Source organism: Protopterus annectens, chromosome 2.part1 (genome assembly GCF_019279795.1).
Source record: "Protopterus annectens isolate FY-2018-M chromosome 2.part1, PAN1.0, whole genome shotgun sequence".
Classification (NCBI taxonomy): domain Eukaryota; kingdom Metazoa; phylum Chordata; order Ceratodontiformes; family Protopteridae; genus Protopterus; species Protopterus annectens.
This window is the reverse complement of record NC_056729.1, coordinates 1812074227-1812094878: the sequence shown is the minus strand read 5'-3', so window position 1 is coordinate 1812094878 and position 20652 is coordinate 1812074227.

The following is a 20652-nucleotide window of genomic DNA, read 5'->3' as shown; positions in this document are numbered from 1 at the left end:
AGGTTGGCATACCTTGGGCACGTCAGCCAGAGGCAGTACGGCCATGGATGCCCCCACGAGAACCCATGGGCGACTGTCTGCATGGTACCATTGGAGGACCCTGCTCATGGCTGCTTTATGGGGATGCATGTACCACAGGTACCACATTACCCTGATCTATGCCCACTGCATACTGTCCATCACCTAGGGACAATGGTGACAAAGGATGTAATGGCAGGATGACTGTGCGCATTGAAGGGGTGGACAGCTGTGTACTGTCAATTGGCTGACCAATGGTGGACCCAGACACACCTTCCTGCACCATTATAGACATTTCATCATTGTGCCTCTTTACTCATCATTGTGCCTCTTTACTCATCCATCATCAGGCCTATAATTGGGTACAATGCACCTTTTGGGATGTACCTAACCAGACACCTACAGCAACCGGTAAAGCCCAACAGTAACTCATCAAGAGGATCAAAGGGCTCAAACAGATGCCATATGCTGCCCAGTTAAAGGAAATCCAGCTGGACTCAGTGGCATACTGCCTGTTCAGAGGCAATCTGTGCCTGCCATATACAGCCATGTCCAACCCAGAAGTAAGGAACATGCTGCACCTCAGGAAATCAAAGTCCCATACAGCCACACGCTCAGGAGACCTGAACCTCAGCACTGACATAGATAGGACATGCTGGAGGGGCATATTCCTAACCCAGAGGCTCACTTCACTCTGTAATAAACTCACACTACAGGTTAGGCAGAGTCCCTCATTGACTCTCTTCCATAGGAATCTGGATGAGTGGATGGAGATCATAGTTGTACCCCGGGTATCACTTCTATGTCACTATTAGACAGAGGCACAGTATACTAACCGTGGACAAGAGCATAGCAGCATAAATTTTAATTGGGTGGCGAAAGACAAACACATTCTACTAGGCTTATCAATGCCCTAGGGCAAATAGCCTAGTATGCACCTATGAACCTATGTGTACTGCTATATTACTTCTGCCATATGTTGCATGTGTGTGTGTTGTGGGGGATGCACAGGTAATGGCCAAATATTTCTGCACAGGCAACACGTCTGTAACACTCTGGGTGTTCATCCCTACATACTGTATGTGTGTTGCCATCCAACCCTGTGATGTGGACACACATTACTCAGCCTGGATATACATATCCCAACAACACCACAAGCACGGTACACTACCTTGCTATGTATGCATGTAATTACACGGTTATTCACTAGTTAGGACTGTGATGCTATACATGCAGCCCACTGGGCCAGTGGAAGCCACAACACACACTGCTGGCCCCTTTGCAAAAGCTTACCACAGACATCCCACATAGTACATGTACTGTGCACACACATATCTATCCCAGACCGTATGCACACCACTTATTTATCCTGTCCAGTGGACTACAGATACAGGCACATTGTATAACAATAGCAGGAGGCTACTGCAGCACAGGGCAGATTCACATGAAGGCAAGGCATCTGTGGTCATCAGTGTTAAGATGCTTCACATTCACCAAATGCACAGATATTGGCAACATTGTTGCAGACAGTTTAGGTGCAGGTATCCCCCCCCCCATTCTCCTACACAACAGATGACTGTAACCTCCCTATCCTCTCACATGTCCAGGTGAGGGCCACCCTCAACATTGCAGAACACATAGCATCACTGTTACAAAATGGTATCCCTGGATGTGTGCTACGTTCACCCCTGGAGGACATAGCACCACATTACAGACTGATATTAATCCCTGGCCATACTACAGGATATGTACCTGAACAGTGCCATACATACACAGTGGTCCCACACCAATGAGGAGGAACGTCTACTGACCCTGGGAACTACTGCATCATATGTACAACTGGCCTTGTGTTCTAAGCTATGGAAGTTTTAAGTATGGGCAACATGTACAGCAATATTACATATGTATATATTTCAGGACTATGTACACACAACCTATCTCATGGACATACCTATAGATAGTGAACTATGATACATTTGGAGGTGTCACAGTACACACAGTATTAACCTGCTACTTTGCATTACCTGTGTTTGTGGCAGCTGTTGCTGTGGTCAGTGGTGCTGCTTGCTGCTCACTGTTTGCTGCTGCTGCTGGTTTTGCTGCTGGCTGTCTTCATATTTCTTTTATTTCTCTCTCTGTCTCTCTCTCTCTTTCTCTGTAGGTTTTGTGCAATTAATTTATTGCATGTGTGGAGTGTGGGTACTGGCTGCTTTTGTTGGTATCTGCATAGGTCCATGTGATGGCCTCTGCACCAATTGTAAGGCAGCATTTGCTAATTGCATGCAGCCAGTTGTGTACTGATTGCATGTCTCACTGTGATTTCAGGACAGTGCTATAAAAGGGTATGTGAGATAGGCGTTGCCCTTTCAGATTGTAAGGGAGTGGACCATGCTGGTATGCTGTTGACAGTGTTCTGTGAGTGTGAAGGTTAGTACGTCTCTCATGCTTCATGCTGTGTTGTAAATTCAGGTTGCTGCATTTCCCTCGCCTGTTCCCTGTAGTGAGTGTGTATGCATACTGACACCTACGACTATATTTCATATGTATTGCTATATATATATATATATATATATATATATATATATATATATATATATGTGTGTGTGTGTACATATACATACTTTCATATATGTACATTACCTGACATTATTGGGTACAAGCTAACAATTAGCAGGGCTGTTTCTGTTAACACTACACTAGTATGGGAATCCAGTAATTGGGACAGTAAAAGTCTGCCTGACATGATTTGGGTAGTACACATACTATATTGCCTTTATTTTCATTCCTACTATTACATGTTCCACTTATTTAGCACTATATTCCTGTATGAGAGTCATGGCTTACTGGTAGGTCATACAGACTAGTGTTACAATGGTCTTGTGGTAGGGCCTACTAGTATGCTTATATTTTGCTTTCAAATTGAGTATAGGGCCTATCAATCAAAGTGCTGGAGGCACCTTTAAGCAGTTAAAGGGGTTATTAGGTCTCACAGGAGTCAGGCTGTGTTGCAGATTCTGGTTGCTGCATTTATCTTCACTGTTTCCTGTAGTGAGTGTGTATGGATACTGACACCTACCACTATATTTCATATGTATTAATATATATAGATATATATATATATATGTATGTATGTGTACATATACATACTTTCATATATGTACATTACCTTACATTATTATGTACAAGCTAACAATTAGCAGGGCTGTTACTGTTAACACTGAACTAGTATGGGAATCCAGTCATTCGGGCATTACAAATCTACCTGACATGCTTTGGGTAGTACACATCCTATATTACCTTTATATTGATTCCTGCTATTACATGTCATATTTATTTTAGCACTATGTTCTTGTATGAGAGTCATGGCTTAGTGATAGGTCATACAGACTAATGTTACCAAGGTCCTGGGTTTGAGACTGACAGTAGGAATTTTTTTCTTTCAAACTGAGTATAGGACCTGTCAATCAAAGTGCTGAAGGCACCTTTACGCAGTTAAAAGGGTTATTAAGTCTGACAGGAGTCAGGCTGTGTTGTAGATTGTGGTTGCTGCATTTATTTTCACTGTTTCCTGTAGTGAGTGTGTGTGAATACTGACACCTACCACTATATTTCACATGTATTAATATATTTATATATATATATATATATATATATATATATATATATATATATATATATGTGTGTGTACATATAATACTTTCATATATGAACATTACCTTACATTATTATGTACAAGCTAACAATTAGCAGGGCTGTTTCCGTGAACACTAAACTAGTGTGGGAATCCAGTAATTCAGGCATTAAAATCTACCTGACATGCTTTGGGTAGTACACATCCTATATTACCTTTATATTGATTCCTACTATTACATGTTATATTTATTTTAGCACTATGTTCTTGTATGAGAGTCATGGCTTAGTGGTAGGTCATACAGACTAGTGTTACCTGGGTTCGAGACTGACAGTGGGAATTTATTTTTCTTTCGAAATGAGTACAGGACCTGTCAATCAAAAGTGCCAAAGGCACTTTTAAGCATTTAAAACCAGGTCTGCGCTCGTTTGTGCGGAGCTCATGCATGCGCACTGGCGGTGAGCTCCACAAGACACAAGCACACCAGCTATTTTCTTTGAAAGCAAAGAAAAAGGGGTGACAGGAAAGTGGTGTAAAAGGGGTCACAAAGAGGGTAAGACAGTAGGGAAACAAGCTTGGTATTTGCAGGAAGGATGTAGGTGAGACCCATAGCTGCCCATGTCTTTCTCAGCAACAGCTGTGCATTTGTATGCAATTTGGTGTGACATTTGGAACCTTCCACCCCTGAGAGAGGTGTCAGGACAACATTAATACCTGTTGTACATCCAATTGTAATTAACAGTTTCGATGTCCAGCGGACATGTGTGCAACATGGACAGCTATGTATGGGGCGTAATTTTTTTGTGGGTACAGGGTGCCCTTTTTTTTGTTTTTTCATCAGGTGAGAGTGGTATGTCAGGTGAGGTAATCGGTATAGCTATGGGAGTAGGTTGGGTAGGTTAACAGACAAGACAGACAAGACGCATACAGGGGCAGTGTATGACACATGTGGGGGGGTTACACAATTGACGGGGATGGAGGTTGGGATATCCAAGGCACATGAGCCCACAGATGGCAACAGTGGAACTGATATCCCCACCCATAGGCAGTTGCCACTGTTCCTTCACAGCCCAGGACAGGGCTGTGCTGGGGGCTGTGCAGGCGGGACAATGGGCAAGCCCGTAAGCTGTGCCACCCGGGCCTCAAGCTGGCGTAGGGACCCAAGAACAGAGTCTTGGATCTCCCTTCGCACCACAGACCGGACACCTTGGAGGGTGAGTGGACGTGCTCCGGCCACGCTTGCAGAGGGGTGATGGGCCCCATCCCCTGCAGCACTTCCACCCGAAGGTGGCACAGGGCCACCGGAGGAGGGTCCGGCCTGGGCACTAGTGCCAGGTGCACTCGCCAGCTGAGGTGGGAGAGGTGGGTCCGCTGGGACCTGCCTTCCCAAGCATTCTAGGTTTGTGTGTATGTTATGTTAGATTGGGTTAATGGCATATTATTCCATTCAAATTAGTTGTAACAGCATGCATTGGTATTCCCATTAAACAAACACCCAGATATTAACACCATTGAACAACGGGCATATCAATATCACATGCATTATTTGAACAGAAATACACAATCGAACAACATGCAGGGTTGATTAATGGCAACAGGCCATCAGGTTTGCAGGTATGACCAGGGCACATGCAACAACAGACATGCATATATTTTTGAAACAGGACAAATGTCCATGGTTAATGAAATGTTCACATACCAATATTTAGTGTTTTTTTAATTTGCAATTATAGGGTGGGGTGGAGAAAGAAAATGATGACACATTCATAAATTATACATTGATATACATTTGTAATAGAAACACAATTAACTTGTGGTGATACTTTCCAAATGATTCTTACTTGACTGTCATGCTAGACCTGTTACAGATACGTCACTATCCTAGTTATTTTGAATTTGATCAGATACATCATCCTGCTACACATTGATGACAGGGCAGGGGACAACTATGGATGTTTAGTATGTCAGACAATCATTCATTCTATCTGCAAATTGCTGACTGTGATCACCATATACAGATTTTGGCCTGAACATTCAAGAGTCAGACACACTGAAATCAGTTTGGGATGTTAAGTTTTAATTCCCACATGCATTTAGTTCTGTAGAACCACACTGCAGCTTATATATTCAGGTGTTATTACTATGTTATTCATTGATACATGACCCTTTCTGTCACTCTCACACATCCTGCAATTTCACAGTTCAGGTTGGTACTTCTAGGCTTTGTTCACATATTAGACCTGTGGGGATTCCAACACTTTCCAGCAGCCTCACTTCTGTCATGATTCAGCATTTCAACAGGGGATATATCTCACATGTGATTACCTCAGATTCTGAAGCTGTACTCTTGAGACTACTGCAGGTTATACTACATTTAATTAATGGTGGGACATCTGTATTACAGCACTATTTATTTCTATCACTTATATTTCCAGTTTCACTTGCATACTGATGAACTTGTTGCAGCCATACCTGCAGACTTTTACTTGCTGCTTGCACATTCTATTACTTTTAATCAATACACTGCAGTGTTCTGCTACGTGCTACACTATAATATTTATTTACAAGTACTAGGTGGGGTTACTAACCTGCATGGTGGTGCAGCCGCACCAGCCTGCGGTCATGTGCCATTCGATTCGCAGAGCGGACACCTGCAGCTGTAGTACAAATCAAGTAATATTGGAATACACATCTCCTTGGTATCAGCTAGTTGAATTCCTTACATACATAAGTAAAATGTAACTTACTCAGTAGTGGGGCGTTGGGCATATCCCAGGCCTCCTGGATCCATTGGGTCAACTGGTCTTGCTTACATCACTTCAGGTCCGCATGGTGGTGACGGACCTGCTCACCAGTGCGTGGAATGCCAGTAGCACTGGTCAGATCATGAGCCAACTGGTCCCATGCCTCCGCCCTGTACGCTCCCCATGAGACCTGGCCCTGCATGAGTTGGGCCTCATGATGGTGAACTAGGAGCCAGACCATGTATCTGGACTCCTCAACGCCCCACCGCTGTGCTCGAAAGCAACGTCCCTCCCCTACTCCACTCATTCTGCCTGCAGGTCTATTCTACAATCGTTTATGCTGTGTATTCCCGCCTATGGGGCTTATATATGCCGATTTTCCCGCACATTTCTATGATTGGCCGGTTTAGAATTGTATCTACTTCACAGAAACTGCTTTATCATGCTCCATTTTGGCTTACATCCTATATATATGCTATTTCTCCTTTAAGGCCCCTGAGCCAGTGGTCTCCTTTAAGGCCCCTGAGCCAGTGGTAAACATTACTCAAACCGCTGAATCACTTACAAATGCCTTCTACCAGCATCTACAGGACTGCATGGATCAGGCAATCCCAAACAAAACTAAGACTCTCTGTACCAAAGGCAAGCGTCCAGTCTGGTGGACCCCAGCCATAAACAAGCTCTACAACAAAAGGAGGAAGCTACTACAAGATAGAGCAAAATCCTTGAAAGGTAAGACACCTTTGATCATTATAAGTAAAAAACTAAGAGCTCTCATAAAATCATCCAAGGCAAATTTTGAGAGAAAAATTGCCAAGGACTCTAAAGAGAATCATAAGGCCTTCTTTAGCTATGTTAGAAACCTAGGAGGAAACTCCCAGATATGCTCAAAATTAGTTCAAAATGATGTGAAAATTACTGAACCTACACACATTGCCAACATACTGGCTGACAGGTTCAGTGCAAACTTCTTCCCCCCTCCCCCCCAAAAGGAGAGATATCTATTCCAGAGGATTGTAGCCCCCCCCCCAAACATCTCCAACGCCCAGGTGAGAACTGCCTCACTAAGGCAAAAACACAGCATCCATGGGACGGATGGTGTCCCGGCTGTGTGCTTCATGAACTCAACGAGGAATTAAACCCACAGTTAGGACAGCTGTTTAATCTTAGCCTCACCTCAGGATACGTACCCAAGGAGTGGCGCCAGCGACTGTGGTCCCACTTCCTAAGGGTGGTGCCTCCACAGACCCTGGAAATTACCGCCCCATTAGCTTGACAAGCCTTATCTGCAAAGCCATGGAGAGGATCATAATGGAACTCATAAATAAAGACATAGGGAACTTGCAGACTTTGGATCCAACCCAGTTTGGCTTTGTCAAAGGCAGATCCTGCCTCTTAAACTTGGTTGACTTTTTGAGACAGTCACCAAGGCCATTGATGAGGGAAAGGCAGTCCATACAGCCTACCTCGACCTGGCAAAGGCCTTCACAATACCCCACTCAGGTATCATCGAAAAACTCATCAGCTTGAATGTAAACCCATACATCACAAGATGGGTTGCAAACTGGCTAAGTGACAGAACCCACAGGGTCAGAGTTGCTGGAGCCATGTCAGACTCAAAGCCTGTCACAAGTGGTGTCCCACAGGGCTCAGTCCTGGGTCCACTCTTGTTCGGCATCTACTTTTCTGAAGTACAAGCAAACACAGGAGGGTTATGGCTGACAAAGTTTGCAGATGACTGCAAACTGGGCGCCATAGTCGAAAACACATCTGACACAGATATCCTCCAGAAGGGCCTCACAGAAATGGATAACTGGTGCCAGAGCCATGGCCTGAAGTTATCGCCAAAAATGCATAGTCATACCCTTGGGAAAAACAAGGTTCACCCTAGCTACCATATAGGTGGCAATCCACTGAGCACAGAAAAAGTCATCAGAGATCTGGGGACCCAGGTTGACAGTAGCCTTTCGTCTGACACTCATGTTGCTAAAGTAGTTAGGAAAACCTTCTATATCACCCACCTGATCATGAAGGGATTCACATCTAGATCAAGGGAGGTCATCGTCCCCTGTACTCATCACTCATTAGACCTATGATTGAGTACAATGCCCGTTCGGAATGTATCTGACCAGACACCTGCTGCAGCTTGAAAGGCCCCAAAAGTTCCTCACCAAAAGGATAAAGGGTCTCAAAAATATGTCTTATGCTGCCCGACTGAAAGAACTCCAGCTCTATTCAGTCTCATACCGCTTGCTCAGAGGTGACCTGTAACTGACATATAAGGCCATGTCAAACCCAGATTTGATGAATATGCTTCACCTCAAAAAATCTAGATCCCTCAGAACCACAAGGGCGGGAGACTTAAACCTTGACACGGTTATAAATAGAACGTGCTGGAGGGACAGATTCATCACCCAGAGACTCCCTATGCTGTGGAACAAAATCCCAGTACATGTGAGGCAGAGCACCTCTCTGGCCTTGTTCAAGAGGAATCTTGACCAATGGATGGGAGATTGCAGATATACCCCAGGGATTACTTCAGTGTCACTGCTTGACAGAGGCACAGCAAAATGATAGGCATAGTTTTATTCAAACTAAAGGTGGCGAAAGCCACATAACTATGGGCTAGGCTTATAAATGCCCTTGGGCAGATAGCCTAGTATGAACCTATGAACCTATGAACCTATTTCTGCAATTCTAAGTACTGCTGTCATGGCTTAGTGGTTTAGTACCTTGACTCTAGTGCATGGTATTCTGGGTTCGAATCTAACCATTGAATTTTAAATTTTATGACTGTCTAGAATTGATTTCAGGACCTGTCAATCAAACATGCCAAAAGCACTTTTAAGCACTTTAATCCTGGTCTGCGCTCATTTGCGTGGAGCTCATGCATGCGCACCACAGGTTAGCTTGTGGGCGCGTCGCGCAACCGGTGTGCACTGGGTTACACCTTAATTGGCTAGTAACACACATGTTAAACTAAGCACAGCTAGTTGCACACAGTTTGAGCCTGTTAAACCAGTCCTTAGCTACGGGCAAGCAGTTTGCAGTTTGTGAAACACTACTTAGCTACGGGCACTCTGTCTCGCTGCAGTTTAGCTATCAGTACATTTCTACATATTTTTATTATTGTATTACTTGAAAACATATGCTCCATTTCATTCCATTTTACAAAAGGAAATACTTTTACATTTGTACAATACTGTCAGGGGCCTTTTTAGTGCTTATTTACAAAACAAAAAAAAAGGTTGTTGTGTGGGTTTGAACCTTGCCTGTCTGCTCTCAAGCCAACAACTCTACCGCTATGCTATTACTTCTTGGCTTACTTTGCATATTTAGTTCTTATATCCTTTTCCACTGATTGCTAACTGCAGTTGCGCTAGTAGCACACCCGCGCACACGAGCGCACACAGTAGCAAACATTTATGGGGTTTAAAAAAATAAAACAGTTTTTATTTTCATTTTATAACATCTGTTCACTCTTTACATTGCTGGTCTGTGGGGGCATGTGTTGTGTAGTGTGTTTATTCACATTTCCATGGCCTTTCTCGTGGCTGTTTACTTTCAGCCATTATAGACTTCCGGGGGCGTGTCCGCTTGCAGGGCTTAGCCAACGGACACGCCCCTACTGTCTTACATGGTCCGTGTAAGAGTTACAGTTTGATTCAGCATGCCTCATGCACCTCATGCATATGCATGACATGCTGACATCACACCGTTTAACTGCAGCCTCCGTGTAAGAGTTATAACTCTTACACGGAGGCTTCCTGAATCTGGCCCATAGTGTCAAAGGCCTTAGAGAGGTCAAGAAAGAGAGTAGATACAGTAGAACCAGCTTTATTTACAGTTTCCAGGAAGTAAAGGAGGGCAGTCATGGTGCTGTGACTGGGTCTGAATCCGTGTTGTGTGGAAGTTAGCAAGTTATTATCTAAGAGATAGGGAAGAAGTTGAAGATGGATATATTTCTCTAGGAGTTTTGATATGAGAGAGAGAATGGCGATAGGATGAAAGTTAGTAATATTGTTATTATTGCCTCCTTTGTGCAGGAGAATGATGAAAGCCTTTTTCCAGTGTCGGTACAAGACCTTCTTGGATAGAGCGATTGATAAGGATGCTGATGGGGAAGGCAATGGCTTCAGCTGCTATGCTGAGGAAGGATGAGGGAATGTTATCGGGGGCATTGGTGCATGGTTTAAGCCTTTGCAGGAGTTTTCTTATGGTAGAAGTAGGAATGGGTTTTAGGGAGAATGGTGGGAGTTGAGAGACTGGGGATGAAGGGGGTGATAAGTGGGGGGATGTAGAAGTAGGAGGTGAGGGATGATTGGAGAAGGATGAGGTTAGTTTAGTAAAGAAAGTATTGAATTGGGTAGCCAGATCTCTATCTAGTGCATTAGGGTCTGGGTTAGGGTTATCAGTGGAGCCAGGTTTTAGGAGAGTAGTGATGCCTTTCCAAAATTTTTGAGGGTTGGTTTTATTTATAGTAAATATTGCAAATGCACAAAAACAGCAAAGTTCTACCATAGTACAGTGTGCTATCAATATTAACCTTTTAAAGAAAGGGTTTTCACAGCTTTTCAAAATTTTCCTACAGACAATAGTAAGGGACAATAATGCCATTTAGAGGAACAGACTCAGCATAGCATTTAGACTTTACATCATGACATTTCTGGTTTAACATAACAATCAGATAGAGACCAACAACATTTACTAAGGGCACAAACTACAGAGGTTAATCTGACAAGACAGTTAGAAAAAGCCCAGCAAGGTTTACATTGGGCAAATAGTCTTGTTTATTACAGACTCTGCCTCAGTGGCAAGACAAAAAAAATAATAATTTTGTTTGAGTATGTTGGCATTTAAACAATGGTTGACATACACTGTGTGGTCTATTTCCAATAATGCTTTATTTAATTTTTTTTTTTTTTTTTTTTTTGCATTTACACATGCCAGTTTGGGTCAGAATGGGAAAGGTAAATCAGTGTTGGCAAACCCCTAAAACATGCTCCAGTACGAGATTTACAGGGAAAGTTTAGTATTGTCAAAATCAAAGCACAAAAATATACAGGAAAGGCCACAGTAAATGCTTTGGCAAATGGCAAAGCAAACCAAGCAGCTAAAACAGGTGAGTGTCTGGACTCACGTAACTGTTTTACAGACAGTTTAAATAGCATGACAAAAAAAAAATAATGTTTTAATCAGGCAAGATGTTATGTTAAAGCAATTCCATCAAGACAGCTAATGACATTCTGCAAAATGCATATGCAGCTTTAAAATCAGTTTCTGCCTGACAGACGGATACAGACTCGGAGATTAAGCCAGGGTGCTAGACAGTTAAAAAAAGTATGCAGTATTGTAAATGCACATAGCAAATGTACAAAAACAGCTTGGAGACTACGTGGTGAAAGGAAGGGGATGTAAACACAGGGGGAACACGAGCAGCTTCTGCTCCACCAGGGTTACAGACAGACAGATACGCAACAAAGTTCATAAAAACAGGTGATATGTTTTACTTGTAAGAAAATAGGTCTCATTAAACAGAATTGTCCATATTACAAAAGATGAAGGAAAACTCAAATACAGAAAGGTATCTGTGCAGATAATAGTGCTTCTTCAAACCCAAAAATAGGGAAGAAATAAAGATAAAAAAATACATTAAGAGACAATCAGTCACAGGAACAAACACAGAGGGATACATAAAAAATAAAGTATACCCTATAAAATGCCAGATCGTGGCAGGCAATAGGCATTAAAGCAATAAATTAACAAAATACAGGTTATCAGTTGGCAGCAAAGTACAGGGATCTTTTAAAGCAATGGAAGACAATGTTAGTATACAAAACTCAATGTTAATTAATTAAACAACGAGGGCAATAAAAGACAAAAAAATACTTTACTAGTTTAATAAGCCAGGACAGATTCAAAATAAACACACAAATAACCTACAGCCATACAGACATAAAGCTAAAGTTAATACAGATACAGTGTAAATCTAAAGTTAATACAGATACAGTAAATAACATTTACAGTGGTGCAAATAGTATATGCAAAACTAAACAATGCAGTTAAATGTTAGGTATGTAAGTTCACATCTACGTCTGGAAATGGAGTAACATTTAAGGCAGTACCTATGACAAATCCTAAATGACAAAAGGTTCTATAGTAACGAGAGGGTTAACCCCCCACATTAAAAGTACAGTATGTCTCCAAAGGCTGCTTATGCATACAGCAAACAGGATCAATATTGGTACAAAACAGCAACTGTAATGTCATATTTTCAAAAAAAAATGTATTACATAAAATATAACAGCAAACAGCCTTATAAACAAACTAGTACAGCAAAAACATAATTAGTCAGACTGGTGCAACTGCCATCAGGGTAATAACACACAGCAATGCATACAGGTAGTAAAGTACGGAGTCATTACAAATAGCATTTTTCAGCTAATAAAAATCCAAGCAAAAGCAGCAGCACACCATGTTGGTTCATAAAAATCAGTGTTAATAACAATCAAACAGTACCAGTAAAGTAACAGCCTGTTAACAGTCAAGTTAATAACAATCAAACAGTACCAGTACAGTAACAGTATGTTAACAGTCCACACCATGTTGGTTCATAAAAGTCAGTGTAAGTTAATAGCAGTCAAACAGTATCAGTACAGTAACAGTCTGTTAGCAGTTCACACCATGTTGGTTCATAAAAATCAGTGTAAGTTAATAACAGTCAAACAGTATAAGTATCAGTACAGTAACAGTCTGTTAACAGTCCACACCATGTTGGTTCATAAAAATCAGTGTTAATAACAAACAGTATCAGTACAGTAACAGTCTGTTAGCAGTCCACACCATGTTGGTTCATAAAAATCAGTGTTAATAACAAACAGTATCAGTACAGTAACAGTCTGTTAACAGTCAAGTTAATAACAATCAAACAGTACCAGTACAGTAATAGTCTGTTAACAGTCAAGTTAATAACAATCAAACAGTACCAGTAAAGTAACAGCCTGTTAACAGTCAAGTTAATAACAATCAAACAGTACCAGTACAGTAACAGTATGTTAACAGTCCACACCATGTTGGTTCATAAAAATCAGTGTAAGTTAATAGCAGTCAAACAGTATCAGTACAGTAACAGTCTGTTAACAGTCCACACCATGTCGGTTCATAAAAATCAGTGTAAGTTAATAACAGTCAAACAGTATCAGTATCAGTACAGTAACAGTCTGTTAACAGTCCACACCATGTTGGTTCATAAAAATCAGTGTTAATAACAAACAGTATCAGTACAGTAACAGTCTGTTAGCAGTCCACACCATGTTGGTTCATAAAAATCAGTGTTAATAACAAACAGTATCAGTACAGTAACAGTCTGTTAGCAGTCCACAGCATGTTGGTTCATAAAAATCAGTGTGACAATCAAACAGTATCAGTACAGTAACAGTATGTTAACAGTCCACACCATGTTGGTTCATAAAAATCAGTGTAAGTTAATAACAATCAAACAGTATCAGTACAGTAACAGTATGTTAACAGTCCACACCATGTTGCTTCATAAAAATCAGTGTAAGTTAATAACAGTCAAACAGTATCAGTACAGTAACAGTATGTTAACAGTCCACACCATGTTGCTTCATAAAAATCAGTGTTAATATCAGTCAAACAGTATCAGTACAGTAACAGTCTGTTAACAGTCAAGTTAATAACAATCAAACAGTACCAGTACAGTAATAGTCTGTTAACAGTCAAGTTAATAACAATCAAACAGTACCAGTACAGTAACAGTATGTTAACAGTCCACACCATGTTGGTTCATAAAAATCAGTGTAAGTTAATAACAATCAAACAGTATCAGTACAGTAGCAGTCTGTGAACAGTCCACACCATGTCGGTTCATAAAAATCAGTGTAAGTTAATAACAGTCAAACAGTATCAGTATCAGTACAGTAACAGTCTGTTAACAGTCCACACCATGTTGGTTCATAAAAACCAGTGTAAGTTAATAACAGTCAAACAGTATCAGTACAGTAACAGTCTGTTAACAGTGAAGTTAATAATAATCAAACAGTACCAGTACAGTAACAGTATGTTAACAGTCCACACCATGTTGGTTCATAAAAATCAGTGTAAGTTAATAACAGACAAACAGTATCAGTACAGTAACAGTCTGTTAACAGTCCACACCATGTTGGTTCATAAAAATCAGTGTAAGTTAATAACAATCAAACAGTATCAGTACAGTAACAGTCTGTTAACAGTCCACACCATTTTGGGTCATAAAAATCAGTGTAAGTTAATAACAGTCAAACAGTATCAGTACAGTAACAGTCTGTTAACAGTCCACACCATGTCGGTTCATAAAAATGAGTATAAGTTAATAACAATCAAACAGTATCAGTACAGTAACAGTCTGTTAACAGTCAAGTTAATAACAATCAAACAGTACCAGTACAGTAACAGTATGTTAACAGTCCACACCATGTTGGTTCATAAAAATCAGTGTAAGTTAATAACAATTAAACAGTATCAGTACAGTAACAGTCTGTTAACAGTCCTCACCATGTTGGTTCATAAAAATCAGTGTAAGTTAATAACAGTCAAACAGTATCAGTACAGTAACAGTCTGTTAACAGTCCACACCATGTCGGTTCATAAAAATGAGTATAAGTTAATAACAATCAAACAGTATCAGTACAGTAACAGTCTGTTAACAGTCCACACCATGTTGATTCATAAAAATGAGTGTAAGTTAATAACAATCAAACAGTATCAGTACAGTAACAGTCTAACAGTCCACACCATGTTGATTCATAAAAATCAGTGTTAATAACAGTCAAACAGAATCAATACAGTAACAGTCTGTTAACAGTCAAGTTAATAACAGTCAAACAGTGCCAGTACAGTAACAGTCTGTTAACAGTCTTACAAAAGTATAAATGTGTTTCTATAATAGCAATCTATAAACAGCATAAGGCAATCTATGCAAATAAAACAGTTGCAAAGAAAAAATGGGGAGAGATACTCAGATATAATAAATCATTAGAACAGGGACATCATGATCGGATACCTGATTTCAATATATTTTGGACATGCAAAATTTGTTTGCAAAGGCATGTGACAAGTCAAATTGTTGGGTTTTTAGCCATATTCCTTACAGAGGGAAAATGCCATTACATGCAGTCCCTGTAGAGGTTACACATACAGGTTTTATGTTTAAAAAATCTTATGAAAGTAGAGTTGTAAAACAATCAGCCATAAAAACATTTACAGTTGATGAATAATAGAAAAAGGGACTGTTTTCAAAAGAACTATGGTCATGTAAAAAGCTTGAGTATAAAATAAAAACAGCATGGGAGTTAACACATGCTACTTCTTTTAAGGAAGAAATGAAAGACTAGAAATTCTGTTACATAAAGTATGCAGTTCCAATAATGAAAATTACTCACACATTACCAGAGGACATGGTAAAAAATCACCAGAAAAAAGAGGGAAATATTTTAAAACAGCTGGACATAGCAAATGGTATTATTTCAGAAAGTGAATTTTTCACTGGTAATAGCAAATGCAACTTATGGAGTTAGCTCAGATATAAAAGAAGAAATGTGTTATAAAACTGTCAAACAAGTAACTGTTGTTAACAATGAAAAAAGGCTATTAAGTACAGAGGATCAAATTTCCTGTAAATTGCTTTTTGTAAATATTCTTTTCCCAAAGCAATAATGAAATTATGCAGTGCAAAAGAAATATGCTTGTTTCTAATACAAGGTTTTGCCTTGTAAAGCAAAGGTTAACTTGACAAGATTTTGAAATGCTTGTGTGTAACTGCAAGACTGACAACTTGCATAATTAAGCATAAAAACAGTTAAAATAGATAAGTAATAATGGCTATATGTCTATGATGGGGTACTATAATTTCCACATTAATTGCTCTTATAGTCATTATAAGAGTTGTGTTAATAAAAGTATTAATCAAGTAACAGCCATTGTTAATGTAACACTCTTTAAAAAAATAGCATTGCAGGTAGGGCTGGGATGGTGGCCTAATGGTTGAAGTGTTTGCCTTGCAAACACAAGGTGCAGGATTTGAGTCTCACAAGGAATAATTGGCTAGGCTTAAAAATGCTTTGTAAGGGCAGTTAGCCTAGTACTAATCTATGAATGCAAAGGATTCATATATTGCAACAGACCAAGGGATTCAAAGTACTGAAGATCATATTTTGTTGTAAATTGTCTTACAATTTGCATGGGTCTTAAATAAAAAAAGTGGGAATTGATAGATATTGTGTAAATTAAAATGCTTTTCCCAAAAATACTGTGTGTACAGTGAAAGGAAATGTGCAAGGCCAAACAGCAGTTTTCAAAATAGTATGATTGCTTTGCAAGAACAGTTATGTTCAGCTTAGATATTAATAACATATAGCTGTGGGCAATACTGTAAATGCATCCTGTTACAGAAAAAAAGGAAGTTGACTTTCTTGGCTTTCAGATGCAGAAATAAATAAATAATATGCAGACAGGTCAAGTGATGCAAAGATGATATGGAGAGACTTTTGTGAAGTCTTCAGATACAGCAAAAACCAAAAAAGGGCATGAAATAACCATAGATTTTTTCATGACACAGACAGAAACCAGAAGAACAAGTCACAAGGACATTAAAAATAGCATTGGTTGAAAAGAGTATATAAACTGGACAGTATGATTCATTCAGGGGTGATGTTTTAGACTGTGTGGCTTAGTCTATTCATCTGTCTAGCTGTGTTATAATAGAATTGAAATAGCTCTGACAGCATTAATTGTTTGGCAAGAATTTGTTCTGAGACAAATAAAGTATAACAGGTACAGTAGTACAGAGTTTGTCTGGTCTACTTTTGGACAGTTTCTTCAGAGGCAAAATAAAGATCTCTGCTTGACATTTTCTTCAGTAAAGAAAGAAATATATTTCTTCAAGCAGTACCATGAAATGAGGCTGAGGTAATAACAAGGTAGTATTGACAGTAAAAGCATGGAGACACTCACCTGCGGATCCCTGGCTTAGCCCTGAAGTAGATGGACCTGTGAATATTAATGCAAACAGTGTTACAAATGTTTTTTGGACTGCTCTGTCTGTACTTCAGTTGTATCAATATGTCTTGTTAGGCTTATATTCATCATCCTCACCCTGTGTGGACGTGTGTTCAAGGCTCACCTCTGCTGCTGCAAATCAAAAACAACAATACATGACTATGCATGCTACAGCAATGTGCAGTGACTGTCTCAATACACAGGACTGTAATGGAAAGAAAGACATACATGTTCAGCCTGGAACTCCAGGTTCAATCCCACCACCAAGGAGGCATCATTACCCTCTTGCTGTATACAGTTTGGCCAGAAATACTGTGATGTCTTCGGTGGGGGGGGGGGGGTCAATGGTGGTCCATCACTGGTGGCATCCCTTGATGTCTCATAACGTCTCACTCTGTTGGCTGCATGAAGGATCATGTCCAAGCAGTGTTGTCTACAGACTTCATGGAATCAGCCGTGGTCTCCAACTGCATTGATCATGTTGGTGAGGTCAGTCCAGAAATCATTTCACCAGACTGTATCACCTGAATGGCCTAGAAGCCTCCATCCATGTTAGTGGAGAGAATCGATTATGATGTAATTTTCTTGGTGGGAGAAGTTGTCATGCCCTAGGATGGGTAGCCATCTGAAAGTTAGTGATATGCACATGATAGTGCTCTTGTGTGAGCCCATTTATGCATTTGATTTTGTGAACAGCATATGTCAACATAAGCAGTATGCAGTTCTTTGTAATGCAAATGTCTGTATAACACTGTCTGTGATAAATACTAATGCAACATATAAAAGGCAACAGTAATGCTTTCAGACATAACATTTGTAAAATCAACATAATTTGCAAAATCTTTACGAATCATGAGTGGGACTAGAACACCCTCACACTACATATATGTTGAATGGAGGACCAAAGTCAACAACATCATGCCACAGGAGCCTGCTTGCTTTTCACTTTAAAATACACAAGTAACAATTGAATAACTTATGAAAAGCATCAGAATACCTCAGGATCCATAGGCAGGCCAAATACAGTACCAATCTTCAGTATATTGAGACAGTAGTGATAACACCTTTGTTAGAAAGCATCATTGAAAAAAATACCTGTAACAGCAACAACACATGCTTTTAACAGTTTTGTTAGGAAACATGAATTAAGAAATACTCAATATCAACATTACATACTCTATTCGGATAGTGCCAGAATCTGCAGGTTTCCATAGTTACAGCATAGTGTGCAAGGAACTACCAGTAAGAAGTGTGGATGATCCATAAATCAGCCATCATATACTGGCAACATTTGCAATAAAAATCTATATATATGACTATATATATATATAGGACTGAAATAACTTATGTAAAATAGCAACATCTGTATACATAAAGTTCAAAACAACATTATTCTAGTAACTTATAACAACTTATGTTAAAGATAACATTTTGAGTAACAATTAATTTAAATAGGTACCTTTGGAAATGACTGCCTTGAAGAAATTTATTAAACACCAAAACAAAAATGCTACCAATTGCCAATGTACCTCTCACTCTGATTCACAGAATCAAAGTGCACCTAATGTGCAACCACCTTTAACTATCATTTGCACCATACATAATTAATGGAGTTAATTGAAATTCAAGTTTTTGGAATCCTGTTTGCATACCTCCATGTAAATTGGCTTTATTTGCCGAAACACCCATGTGTACCACATAAACATCCAATAGCTATCTACAAATGATACCATGTGTGGCATGTGCCTGTTATCTTCCAATGATCTGATAACTGATATCAGCACCACTTTAAAATATTGATTTTGATACATTTACTGATGAGACCATTGCTAACTGTGGATTGAGTGACACCTCAGTGAGCATTTCTCTGTGTTTGTATTTTCCAGACTTCTTCAACATGAGGCTCATGATGACTACTTCAAGGAGGCTGAGACATGTCTGTGCACCTCTTCAATATGAAGATCATGAGGACTGCTTCAAGGAGGCTGAGACATGTATGTTCACCTCTTCAACATGAGAATCATGAGGACTACTTCAAGGAGGCTGAGACATATCTGTGCACCTTTTCAACATGAGGATTATGAGGACTACTTCAAGAGGGCTGAGACATGACTGTGCACCTCTTCAACATGATGATCATGATGACTACTTCAAGGAGGCTGAGACATGTCTGTGCACCTCTTCAACATGAGTATCATGATGACTACTTCAAGGAGGATGAAACATGTCTGTGCCACTCTTTAATGTGAATGTGAGGATCATGATGACTACTTTAAGGAGGTTGAGACATTTCTGTGCACTTCTTCAACATGAGGATCATTATGACAACTTCAAGAAGGCTGATACATCTCTGTACACCTCTTCAATGTGAGGATCATGATAACTACTTCAAGGAAGCTGAGACTTGTCTGTGCACTTCAACATGAGGATCATGAAGACTACTTCAAGGAGGCTGAGACATGTCTGTGCACCTCTTCAACATGAGGATCATGAGGACTACTTCAAGGAGGCTGAGACATGTCTGTGCACCTCTTCAACATGAGGTACTTCAAGGAGGCTGGGACATGTCTGTGCACCACTTCAACATGAGTATCGTGATGACTACTTCAAGGAGGTTGAGACTTGTCTGTGCACCTCTTCAATGTGAGGATCATGAAGACTACTTCAAGGAGGCTGGGACATATCTGTGCATCTCTTCAACGTGAGGATTATGATGACTACTTTAAGGAGGCTGAGACATGTCTGTGCATCTGATTGGACAAACAAAGATATGGCCCAGATGTTGACTGTGTATGCCAGATGAGAACAGAGGATGACAACCAAACTGAGGAACTTCACTATGATCTATATTTGGAACCAGATTGCAAAGGAGCATTATTGGAGGAGAGGGATCTACTGCTCTGGAATGAGGGATGTGGAGGAGGGTTGGTGAGCTGCAGAGGCAGGCTGTAGATCCCTACAGTAGTTCAATATTCTATGTATACATGAGCATTCCTACTGATTTAACACATATTGCTGTCCCATGTATATGTATATATCTTAGATAAATGTTTTTATTGCCATTTAGTAGCTACTGTGACAATTAGCTTATGGAGACAATTAAGCGGACTTGGTAAATGTTGTTCTATTAACTGTGGGTTTGATTCCCATGTTGCTAATTTATTCAATAATCTATATAATATCCATAATTATGACCTTTATAGA